This window comes from Chiloscyllium plagiosum, unplaced genomic scaffold (genome assembly GCF_037043375.1).
Source record: "Chiloscyllium plagiosum isolate Xiang-an unplaced genomic scaffold, Cpla_swu_hap1 HiC_scaffold_5, whole genome shotgun sequence".
Taxonomy (NCBI): domain Eukaryota; kingdom Metazoa; phylum Chordata; class Chondrichthyes; order Orectolobiformes; family Hemiscylliidae; genus Chiloscyllium; species Chiloscyllium plagiosum.
Window position 1 is genome coordinate 85,212,037 of NW_028270143.1, and position 11,440 is coordinate 85,223,476.

The 11,440-nt window shown below is 38.6% G+C and overlaps 1 non-coding gene across 1 annotated transcript; it reads right to left on the reverse strand.

Annotated features, from left to right (window-relative positions):
* Positions 1 to 10,608: 10,608 nt before the first annotated feature.
* trnan-guu (transfer RNA asparagine (anticodon GUU)) lies at positions 10,609 to 10,682 on the reverse strand. Its single transcript has one exon. It is a non-coding gene; the product is annotated as a tRNA-Asn (tRNA).
* Between the last annotated feature and the right edge of the window lie 758 nt (positions 10,683 to 11,440).

The following is an 11,440-nucleotide window of genomic DNA, read 5'->3' on the forward strand; positions in this document are numbered from 1 at the left end:
GTCTTTTCCACTGCCTAGGTTGATGCCAGGTGATCCATATGGTTTAATTTCTTTGAGACTTTGCCACAATTGGTACAACTGAATGGCTTGCTAGGCCATTTCAGAGAACAATCGAGAGTCAACCACATTTCTGTGGGTGTGGAGTCACATGTTGGCCTGACCAGGTGAGGATGGCAGATTTCCTTACCTGAAAGAAATTAGTGAACCAGATTATGTTTTTCTGACAATCAACAATGATTTCATGGTCATCAGTAGATTCTTAATTCCAGTTTTTTTTACTGAAATCAATTCTACCATCTGCCGCGGCGGGATTCAAACCTGTGTCCCCAGAATATTACCTGGGTTTCTGGATTAATAATCTAGTGATAATGCTACTAGGCCATTGCCTTCCATTATATAATAAATAATCGTGGGCCCAACACCCTGTGGCACTCCATTAGTTACAGGTTGACAATAGTTGAAAATGTCTCCCCCAACCAACTCTGTCTTCAATTAGTAGTCAATTCTCTATCCAGACTAATACCTCCAACCCAGACACTCTTATTTGTTAGGTTGCATAACCTGTGATAGCTTATCAAATGGCTTCTGAAAATCTAAATATATTACATCCACTGTTTCCCTTTTATTTATCTGGCTTCTTGCCTCTTCAAACAATTCAAGAAAATTTGTCAGACATGATTTCCCTTTCAATAATAAAGTTGCCATTGTCCTAGAAGATGATAGGGCTGCTAGAGAGAAAAACAACTGGTGGGGAGTTTATCCTGAGGGTCAACATGCTTCAAGCAAAAGGTGCAGTCAAGAAGGCAGTCCTTCATAATGACCTCAGCCAGTGTGGAAATTGAATCCATGCCGTTAGTGACAGGTTCTGAAGCCATGCTGACTGCTTGATTGCTTTATACATTCAAAATGCCCTGCTATTAAAGCATTGATAACAGACTCTGACATTTTCCCAGTAATTCTATTACACTAACTCACTATGATTTCCAATTTTTTAAAAATATCTATTTAAAAAGGGAAAGAAAGGTGTTGCATTGGCCGTTTTTAAAACCTCTGGGTCTTTTCCAGAATCTAAGAAATCTCAGAAGATTATCCATTGTTTCTGTAGCCACTTCCTTTAATATTCTATCATGCACCTGATCAAACACAGGGAGTTATCAGTCTTTCACCCCATTAGTTTCCCCAGCACTTTTCTTTTGTTTTAATTATTATATTTATTTCCTCTCTCCCTTCTGCCCCATGATGATTTTATAATTTTGGAATGATACTGATGTCTTATACTCTGAAGACTGATGCAAAGTACTTATTCAACTATTCTGCCATTTCCTGGTTCTTGTTCTCTAAAGTGACTATATATTATTTGGCTTCGCTTTTTCTTTTCGTATATTTAAAGAACGTCTTGCTGTCCATCTTGATGTTACTTGCAAGTTTAATTTCAAAGTTTATCTTCTCCCTCTGTTATGTTTTTCGCTGCCCTTTGTTGCTTCTTCAAACTTTCCCAATCACATTCATTTGATTCATTCCTGGGATGAAGGAGTTATGAAAAAAGGATGAACTTGTTGGGTTAATACATTTTAGAGTTGAGAAGAATGAAAAGGTGATTTTGTTGAAACATAATATCCTGAGGGGACTTGATAGGGTGCACTCTGAGACGATGTATACCTTTGTGGGAGAGACTGAAACTAGGGGACAGGTTTTAAAATATGAGGTCTTGTTTTTATGAGAGAGATGGGTTTTTTAATCTCTTGGAAAGCTGTTAGGCTCTGGAATGCTCTTCCCTAGAAATCAGCAGTGGCTGGAATATTGATTTTTTTTGAAGGCTGAGTTTGATAGATCTATGATAGACAAAAGGAGTTGAGGGTAATGGAAGGGAGAGGCAGAGAGGAAAGTAGAACTTGTTGAATGGCAGAGCAGACTCAAAGGGCCAAATGGCCTAATACAGCTCCTGTGATCTATCTTCCGATAGTGGCATTTACTTAGCAAAACCTGACCACCAATGTTCAGCTCAGTGCTACTAGCGCCAGAAAAATTGCGGAGTTGAGGTGGGAATGACTGTCCTTGATAGCAAGGCTGTAATCAACTATGTGTGATGCCAAGGAGCCAGAGTAAAACTGAGCTCAATGGTGATCAATGGGAAAACTTTTCATTGTCTAAAATCATACTGGCAATAAAGGGTTTATTCCTGACAATTCTTTTTCAATTAATTCTTCTGACTTTGGCATTACTGACAAAATAAAGTAAATTACTGTTTTACGCAGAAAGTCCCTCAAATCTACATGGACAGGTATAGTGGCATCCATATATTCATACATGTAGAATCTCTCAGTGTGAAAGCAGCCCACTGATTTCACACCAACCCTCCAAAGAAAATCCCATCCAGGCTCACTCCTCTACCTCTGCAACTCTGCATCTCCCATGGATAATCCACCTCATCTGCACATCAGGGGCAATCTAGCATGGCCAATACACCTAATCTTTGGACTGTGGGAGGAAACTGGAGCACCCAGAGGAAACCCACACAGACACGGGGAGAATGTGTAAACTCATCTCGACAGTCACCCAAGGCTGGAATCAAACCCAGTGCCTGACACTGTGAGGCTGCACTGAACCACTGCGCTGCATTATATCCCACTATCAGTTTTGGTCCATATGTAGCATTTTATTATTTCTTTCTATGTATTTTATATAGAATGAGTTGGCTGCTGGCATCATTTGGAGCAGTAAAATATAATTAAAGTGTCATAGAGTTTAAAAGCATGGAAACAGACCCATCAGTCCAACTTGTCCATGTCAACCAGATACCCTAAACTGGTCTACTCAGGTATGCCAGAATTTGGCCCATATCCCTCTAAACCCTCCACCATGTGCTCTCGCAGCTCGTTCCATACATGCACCATCATCTGTATGATATAGTTTCCCCTCGAAGCCCTTTTAAATGTTTCCCCTCTCAACTTAGACCTATACTTTCTAGTTTTGGATTCCACCAATACTGGGAAAAAGGTCTTGGCAATTTACTCTATCCATGCCCCTCATGATTCTGTAAATCTCTATATGGTCACCCCTCTGGCTCTGATGCTCCAGGGAAGAAAGTCCCAGCCATTTCAGCCTCTCCCAATCATCAAACCCTCCAATCCCTGGCAACATTCTTTTAAACCTTTCTGAACATTCTCAAGTTTAAAAACATTTTTCCTATAGCGGGGAGACCAGACCTGAACACATTATTCCAAAGGTGGCCTCATCAATGTCCTGTACAGCTGCAACATGACGCTCTAACTCCTTTACTTGATGCATTGACCAATGAAAGTACGCGTGCCAAATACTTTCTTCACCACCCTGCCTACCTGGGACTCCACATTCATCCTTAGTTGTTAGAAGTTTTTATGGCTTCTTTCTGTTTGAGAGATTTATGAGTTGAAAAAGGCTTCACAGATTTTACAACATCTGGTATACTTTGATGGCTGCCCAGCACAATTAAATATTCACCGTAACCAGCAAGTCATAATTTTCAGGTATTCATGGCATCATAATTATCCTTGCTATGAAATATTACTGACAGGGATCATTGATTTGACAGCAACATTTTTTTTGTTTAGACTATAAGTGCCGATGATAAAGATAAACTATTAGATCTAAGCAATTATTGAGAGTCAATGGACAAGTTACAATAACAGCCTAACATATACACTGCTGATTAATTCATATAGTAAAAGCCCCCGTAGAAAGATACATTAGAATTAAAGTCATAAACACATTTATAATTCAGTGCAGATTCTGAAATTCAGTTATACAAGACGTTTACTGCTTGATGTCCACTGCTTTAAATATTTCTTCATTCATTATTAAAGATTACAATTAAGATAAAAGCTGTAAAAAATAGATTAAAGTAATGTTTAAAATTTGCTCCCATGATACTATGGAGTTTTAAAAATGTATCTTAAACTTCCTCTACATTCATCAATTCCTCAAGAGTTATAATTATAAACGATGTGATGTACATGTTCAGTTTAGCCTGTTTATATGTATAGATGCATTTCCATATGTAAGAATAGTTTGGATACGATTATAAGTAATCAAATCATTATAGTTGCATAAGCCTCCAACACATCATAGTTTCTGCTCGGTTTAAACAGCTCTCCCACAGATCACCTAACCGGAGATAAAAGGGTCAGTGGGATTAGGGATCCCAACTACTAATCTACAAAGCAGCATATGGGTCAGAATTAAACACAGTCTTTTAGACACGCAAAACATAAATGCAGGATGCTGCTGCAGTAATAGATATATTTTTTAAAAGATTGAATTTCTTTTCCGTTAATTTTCAATCACTGAAATGCAAGATGTCATGAAAGCATTACATATTGTATCAAATGCAATTATAGATACCATAGGAATTGGAGCTCAGGTATTTGCACAAGCCGGTCATCTCTGATCGTCACTTTCAGTGTGTCTAATAGTTGCACTTAAAAACAAAAAAAAAAGGTGTAATGCTATTGACAGCAACGGGAACCAAGTGCAATAAAACAACAAATGATTTAGAAAAGGATTACACATATATGAACACAATGATCTAGCAGTCGTAAAAGTTGGTACTGTGCAAGTGCTTCATCGATACAGTCTGCGAGAAAGGAAGAGTCACGCCTCTATATAAAAGCTGCATCTTCGAGAATGAGAAAGAATACAACACGTTACAAATGTTTATGGCTTTGCATTTAAATTCTAACAGGGAGGTTTGAAGAGGCATTAAACCCCTCATTTTGTATTGCAAAAAAGTTTCTTTCCTCTTCCCTTTCTACTGGGTACCTCAGCTAAGGCTGGAAAATGACGAAAACCGTCAGCGGGAATTGTCGAATAAATGCATTGCCGACGTGCAGTGGAAATGATATTGATGTGCTGGTAATATCTTAATCCTACCTGGGCATTCCAGTTTCCAGTTTTGAGGATAGAAAAAAGAACCACCACCAAAATGTTGCGTATCCTTCTGCTTTTAAATAGAGCAACACCTGTCTGGCCAAAAGGTTCAAATTGTATTTTTCGGGAGGGGGTGGTCATTGCATTTCACATGAACTAAACCATTTATTACCTTGACGGTCAATAATTACATTTACTTTTGTACGTTGAACGCATTGATTGCAATGGGGTCCCAAGGAAGAAAGGGATGTCATTTAAAAGTTTCCGATCCTACTTCAAGTACGAACTTGATCAGCCCTCAAATGGGAATGTGCGTGCTACAAAGTGTGGCAGCATCTGGTGAGTGAGAAACAGAGTTAACGTTTCGGAAGTCCGGTATGACTCTGCGTCATGCATTCTCTGTCCACAGAGAAACTGTGTTAACAGTTCCTGAAGTAAGGAGCATAGCCGACTCTCCTGGAGAGAGAAGCGGTGTTAATGTTTTGAGTCCGGTATGACTCCTTACTGAAATATTAACTCGGCTCCTCTCTCCACAGATGCTGCATGACCTGCCAAGTTTGTCCAGCACCCCGTTTTTGTTTCAGATTTCCAGCGCCCGCAGCGTTTTGCTTTTATTGCTATAAAATATGCTTTAATGTCGAAATGCTCCGCATGATCTAATGCAGCCTGGAGGTACAACTTTTGTGATACTGTAATCTAACGTGTCAAACAGTTGTTGCCAATAAATCTCGGTTATGTGCCTGACTAGAGATTTTATGGGTTCAGTAAAATTGTCTCAGCAATGATCTGATCGGACAAAGCACTCCCTGCTGTGGGATTATGTTTAAGATTTGAAATTAAATAACTATCACAGGTTACTTCTATCTTACTTATACCATAGATATACCATAAATTTTCTCGGCCTGTATGTAATAAACGATTTAAAATCTTTGAATGGTGGAACGGTCTTCTTAAATAACGAAACTCTCCAAGTATCAAAGGACGAAGACATATTTATTCCAGTACTATTTGTCCACTAGTTTCAACTACTTTCGTTTCCATAACCCCTAAAATGCCGAACAATTTAACAGTTCTGTATTCAAGAGATTCCACGTTCCTTTCAATAGTACCTAAACAGGGGAATTACATCCTCCCCTTTCATAGAATGTTAAAATATGCAACCGGAATGCCACGTCGCGGGGGGAAGTTAATTCCCGGAAATGCTCTCGGGAAGGTGGAAAGTATGGCACGTTGGACCACTCCTCATATTGCATTTCACTGCTTCTGTTCACAGTCCCTGGCGTGGTGTTTTTTTTCGTGCAATTGTTCCCTGTTAAAAATTAACTTTTTGCACACTGCGAAGACTGTAGTAGCTCAAACAGATAATTAAATAGACATGTACAGGATGGAGTGATTCATGAACATATGGTGTGATTTCTCCTCTATCTCAAACACATACTTACAGTTCACATGTATTTCTTTGTTGATTGGAGATTAATTGATTTTTCCGGGCGGCTGATTTCAGCAAGTTGTTTTCTTCAAACTATGAAATCAGACCTTTTCATTTCTACATAAAGTACGTATGTACCACACTAATTTTTCTAATCATTTTCATTGATGACGAAATGCATTTGTCAGACAGAATCAAGACATCCAAAAATTAACTTTCAGGCAAAAGTTCATAACTGATAGGGACTCGAGAAAAATATCGGACAAATACTTTAGTAAAAAATAAATTTTCAATCAGTTGAAGGTCCAGAAAGCCTAAACCGGAGGCCATTCTTCAGAAATCCATAAAAATGCAATGCTGTCTTTATTTTTTGTTTACGTTTGTATCCCTTGCAATATTACGAGTTTTAGAAACAGATTTTTTTGTTATCAATCTTTATTTATTGATTGGATCGTGGTTGAATAATATTCTGAGCTGCTCAGCAAATAAACATCAGAATGACCAAATAATTCGTGGTATTGAGTTGTTAAAAAAGATTTCTGAAATATTGCCTTAGAATATGATCGAAAGTTCTGTAATTTATACTCAGCAATCCACAATCAAAACGCATCATCGTTTCCTTTTTCCAGGTATCGGCTCACGCGAATGAAAAAAAGTGATTGAAAACGTCACACACAATGGCGTGAAGAAAACCCCAAGATTCGCCTTTTACATTTGTGAAGTTTAAGTCTTTATTTTCATAGGCCCCATCAACCACCCCCATGTGTGTTTGAAATTTGTCAGAAATTGTAAAACCTCTGATCAAATCGTACAAGGAGGTTCAGTGTGGTAACAGGGTAAACATTAATGTCAGCTAAACACGAACCGACTTTGTTTTACAACAACAAAGGACTGCAAGTACTGGAAAGTTTGCACCTAAAGAGAACAAAAAAATGTTGCAAGTGCACGTCTGAACCTTCAAACAGGATGAAATACAGATTAACGTTTAGTATGTAAAACTTTATCAGAATCCTGTGGAAATTACAGCATGAGATCAGTCTTTCAAAAGGCAAAGTAGTGCCTACTGAATGATCTACGTTTTCAATTTTTTGGCAGTTCATACAGCACCGTTAAACAGGACACGTGATACTGGAGTACGGGAAACAAGTGTCTGCAGTCTTGACAATGCGTTAATTCCACTTCATTTAATTTTGGTGAAGATCAAATGATTTCATGTTAGGATTTCTGTTGTTGAAAGGGTTAAATATAAAAAGCTTAAACACATGTTGATGTGTTGCCACGAACTTTGGAACCTTCGGAAGAGGTTGCGAGACTAAACAGTGGTAAACTAGCCCAAAGACAAGTTCATATCTGAAGCCCACTCATCAAGAAACTTTATGTCAAAGTATTATTTAAGTGCTTGAAAGTATCTACATTTCTCTTATAGCATTTGTGCCTTGAAGTGACTTTCTTTCATTTATTTGCACTTATCCTGATATTACAATAATAAGCTACCAAGAAAGTTGTCGATGCACTGAAATTACTTACTTAGTTCCACTGTATGAAGTAACTTTTCATGGACATGTCCAAACATGATTTAATGATATCTCTACATTCTCCAAATCGAACCATATTATCAAAATCTACGGACTGTTGCAGCTTTAATTGCTGAAAAGGGCAATACTCATTTCACAGTACACGTGCGTATGAAGTTGTAATTCCCATTCGGGTAAGGGCTCAGGAGTCTACGTTGGAACTAATAAATACATTTTACATTATTAAAGGATTTCAATAGCTTTTCTTTTTGGCACAGGGTGCCTTAGTTGACTTAGCCTGTGGAGAACCAAAAGAAGTTTTTACCTTCTGGGAGGTGTATAAGATTCTGCTTGATATTATTGCGAATTTCAATAAGTACTACAGTTTCCGACTACTATCCCTCAGTAAAGTAATTAGGATTAACTTCTTAAAATAAATATATATTTATTAGTTTGTGATTCTGCAGAAAGAAATTAAAAAGCTAAATTGAATTATTATACATTAAATTATCTTTGGTAACAGGCATGTTGAGCCACAAAAATATCTACCTATAAACAATGTATTTTTGAATAATATGACTTCGCTTGGTGCAATGGCGTCGAATTCTAATTCAGAAATAGTATGACATATTACACAACTTAAGATAAATTACAGATGGAGAAAGACCCTTTGAAAAGATTGGAATTTTTTTCAAAATTCTGCACACTTTCTAATAGGGTTGCATGTGCGTTTCTTGTTCGATTAAAGGCAGCAACCTGTTTAAATTGGACTGGAGTGCTTAAATGCAATAATTGTTCCCACTGCCTCCCAATCTGGCATTGCGGTAGTTCTATTCTGCCTGCAATCCACCCTCGCCCCACCTCCCACCTCAAAAGTTGTTAAAGTGACTGATACATTTGAAATGATTTCCCCAAGAATAAGAAAAGTGTTCAATGTAATTACACAACGCATTGTTTAAAGCAGGGTGAAAAGTATTTAATGAACTATAATCATTACACTTCTTTCAACAGTGTCTACATTTCAAAAGTAGGTCACTAAAAGCTGTATAGCGTCCAATGGTCGTAAAAAGCCATTATAAAAATACATGTATTTCTTTTTATAGATTCATATTTAATTGTTTATGTAATGCATAGCCTAGATTAAGTGGTTTTTGAAACACAAAGGCTTGCAAATAGATACATAAATGTACAGTTTCTAAATTTTATGCTGCACAATTTGTTTCGTGGTAGATCTTCTTGCTATAACTTTCAATTAGTTTTTATCCTTGCCTTAATATCCTAGTTTTAGGTTTTTGTTGGGGGGAGAAGGTGACTCTCACATTTTAATAGCAAGTTCCAATAAATTTCGAAACACTGCCCAATTGGGGTTATTGCGATCTCAAGTCCCCAGAACATTCTATAATGCTGCATTCAATTATTAAAATAAAAAGGGTTGAAATGTTGTAGCATTGAAAAAGGTTAAATCTATTTTGCTGATGCTTTATTTAGTACTGGTAGTAAGAGTTGTAAAATGGTACAAAAAGGTTTGTTAACACGTAATCAGATTTAGAAACAGAAAAAAGAAAGAAGTTCAATAGAAAATAATCATAAAGTCAAGCATAAGAATGTTTTATAGTCAACATTTTGCGTTTGCCAGAACATGATTCAAAATCATTCACATTCAGTATTATTGTTACAATAAAAAACGTGCTTTGGCTTTAAGCAATATCATTGTGAGATTGGAGAGAAGCTCTGCTCGATGGGAAATTCTGCAATAGTGACACCGTAAGTCTTCTGTTTATCGAGGTGTTAACATTTCTGTCAAATTCTTTTTGTATTTTACTGCATAACAAGAGAAGGATTGTTGATCAGAATAAATGAAATATCTTTCCCTCGAATGTTCTGAACAGTTGTAAATGATTATTTTCATACACTTAATACTGACCTCATCTATGCATGTTACAATGTTTAGAGTCGTTGATGCATGACCCAAAAAATCATTCGATTCAAATGCTTGAAAGGGATTTACAAGCAGTTCTCTCGAGTGCTTGGGTACTAACGCTTTAAGAATAATGTTTACTTTTTGTATTGGTATCATTCTAAGCTTGAAACGTTTGTACTGCACTCAAAACAAAAATCACGTCCTCTTAACCGAACAAGAATTGCAAACCCCTGACTCTCCCGTCTTTATTTGGTGAATCACGAAGCTCTATTGGGAGTTTTGGCCGAAAACCCCAATCACAGAATCAAAGAGAATCACGGAATCACAGAATTGTTTCGGCGCAGAAGGGAAGAGACTCAGCTTTGGCACTATTGGATCTGACGAGATTTTTTTTGTAATTTAAAAAGAGAACAAACATCCATTTGGTTGAATTTTGAGGCCGCGTTCTTATACGTATTTTCAGCAATTCTTTTCCGCTGAAATGTTGAGAAACAGACCTTCCACAAAACAGTGAGCAAGACGGACGATTTTGATTGTGAAACTTTTGTAGTCGTTCTCTTTACACAGCTGTAATTTACAAAAAAAAAATCCATACAATTCCTCAATTTAGTTGCTCTGTTTTCAAAAATTATATCCGATCACGCACCTTTTTACGTGAGAACAGGTTACGGGTGCCTTACATGAGCTGTATGGCTAAAGACGTCTTCAGTCGAAATAGACGTGGATATGTTAGTATTCAAATGAATCCTACTCACTTTCAAAGCTTTCCTAATAGGGTACAAAAAGTGTGGACAGAAACAGCGTGTAAAAAGGGAAAAGAAGGTTAGTAACATAAAGAGCGTCCCTGGGTGGGCTCGAACCACCAACCTTTCGGTTAACAGCCGAACGCGCTAACCGATTGCGCCACAGAGACGAACTTGCGGAGATGCATCCGATAGTGAGGATAACAGGGTGTGTGTGCGTGCGTGCAAACCTTGGTGCTCGGCTGTGCGTTGTATTTACCATCGCCCACGCGATATACAATTTTCAGTTCAATTATCGTTTGAAATGCGCCGACTTTGCAGTTGCATTAGTCCCCGGCGATAAAGATCAAAAGAAAGAAACAGTAGGGAGGGGGAATTCACCCCGATGTGGAACCCATTTCCAGCCAGCCACCAGTCTGTTGATGCATCCTGCGAGAGGTTCATTTTCTGCGCTGGGCTGGTGTGTGTGTGTGTGTGTGTGTGTGTGGTGGGGGGTGTGTGTGTGTGTGTGTGTGTGTGTGTGGTGGGGGGTGGGTGGGGGTGTGTGTGTGTGTGTGTGGTGGGGGGTGGGGTGTGTGTGGGGGGGGGGGGGGGGTGAAGAGTGAGACGGGGGTGGCCGGCCGCTTTAACTGCGGTCAAGGCTTTGCCTTGAGGACCCAGAGCCGCGCTTTGCAACAAAAAAAAAGTGGGGGGGGGGGGTTAGGAAGAGCGGACGATCGAAAAACACCAGTTTGGATTTCCATAAATCATGGTCATTATAAAACAGCGGCCTCCTTCCGCTTAAACATTTTAATACTTCGCGAGCCCAGTAAAAGGTGAAGAGCGTCACCTGCCGACCGAATGGATCCCAGGAGGGGATTAGTCCGGAGTGAAACAGCGCCGACTGCGCGACCGCCCACCACCAATTCCCCTGGAAATTGGGCTGGCA